Source organism: Rhea americana, unplaced genomic scaffold, assembly GCF_003343005.1.
Source record: "Rhea americana isolate MKP2758 unplaced genomic scaffold, rheAme1 scaffold_8, whole genome shotgun sequence".
In the NCBI taxonomy this organism is placed as follows: Eukaryota; Metazoa; Chordata; class Aves; order Rheiformes; family Rheidae; genus Rhea; species Rhea americana.
Window position 1 is genome coordinate 10,932,203 of NW_028186978.1, and position 1,818 is coordinate 10,934,020.

Below are 1,818 nucleotides of genomic sequence, written 5' to 3' on the forward strand. Positions count from 1 at the left end.
TCTTTGAGACTTTTTCCTGGACCACTACCACTTGCTTATTCACAAACCACCCAGAAATAATAACATGGCTTCAAAACAATAAAAAGCATGAAACATAGGACAGTCTTAGCATAAGTTAGAAATAGATTTAGAACTAATGACAGCTCACTTTTGAGGAGTAACAACTGCAACCCACTAAATCAGATAGACTATAGTTTAAATTAATAACTCCTACTGAAATTATCAGTGACAAYTAATAAATTGTTTTCAGTTAAGTCTGCCATCAAAAGATGTGGAGAAATATCAGAACATACAGCTCAGCTGTTACTATGCTATACCTTTGCATCAATGAAAACAAAACTGGGGTTTTGTACTGTTACTACTGTAGAACATAATATCCACATTAAGATAAATATTCACCTTCCCAGGGAGAGGCCCTACAGAGGAACTTTCTACCATCAGGACTGAAGTTGCCTATACAGAAGAAAATTTTCTCAGAGGGCAATTTTTAATTCTTACRCATTCATTTCAGAAGCTAAGACCATCAGGAGCCTTGTTGTCTTGAGGAATATATTCTTCAACCTAGTTTTTTCTAGCAATTAAGTCATTAATTAGTAATTAAGAAATATCTTAAATTTAAAAACAAACAAAAAGGTTTAATATACTAYGCTGTAGGGTCAATTATTCCTCTAGGGAAGAAGAGGAAAAAAAATGTTTTTGAAGCTTTTGTTCAGTGTTGCTCCTCTGCTACTAGAAAGCCTTCTGTTACTACAGTGATGTGGGCAGTATAAAACCCCATAAGATGGAAACAAGAAAATATACAGTTATAAGAAGTTTTCCTTAAGTCTGTTAACAGTATCCATATGAAAACAAGCCATTTGAACTGCCACGAGTATTTGCTGACTGTGACCAAGTTTTTGTATCTCAAAAAAAGTTAATGCTAAATAGCATTGCATTATTTGGTATTGCACTGATCAGTATCAGTAACATCTGTTGCGTGTTTGTTCTTCACGACCCAGAGAGCAGCATGCAACCAACCATGGTTTTCAGATGTCTGYGGTACAGAAAAGGCATAGACAAGGAAGCAAGAGGAAGGTGCAGTGATTGATCACACTTCCGAGATTTTCATGCACACTCTTGGGGCAGATCCTAAGAAGCGCTCTGCATTTTACCTACTTATTGCCTAAGTAGCACAAGACTCCAGCCTTCATTCTAAAATATTGACAGGTATGTTTTTTTAAAAGCCCTGTCTCATTAACACATTTTAAAAGCCTTCTGGGAACAAGACAGGAAAATTCTACTGTTTTAGCACCATGTTCACATTACAGTGTCTTAAGACTCCAGCTTAAAAGGTGAGATTTTATTCTTAAATACTGAAGTATGCTAAAACAAAGCAGCTAGCACAACTTATTTTGCTCAAAAAGTTTTGTAAGCTGTTCTTGCAAAATGAAAAGTTTTCGTGAGTTTCTAGCAACCAATCCTATGGTGTAACTACATCAGCAAATGCTGTTTATTAAGAGAAGGCCATAGATTTACATCTATTTACAAAGTTATACACAATCAGGAAGGCAGAAAGTCTGAAGAAAAAGGAAAAAAAAAAAAAACAAACATAGTAAAAACTGTGACCATTATAATCTCGCCCGTATCTTCAGAGTTAAGTAACGACCACGTTTACGCTTTTCAAACTCATGCTCAAGGACTTTGATTTCTGATTTTCCACGTCGCATGCTTTCCCTCTTCGCGGCACAGCAGGCATTTATCAGCCCCCTCAAAACGCGCCGGGACAGCGGACGTGCGAAGCCCCGAGAGCGCCCGAGAGCGGTGCGGGCGCGGCCGCGG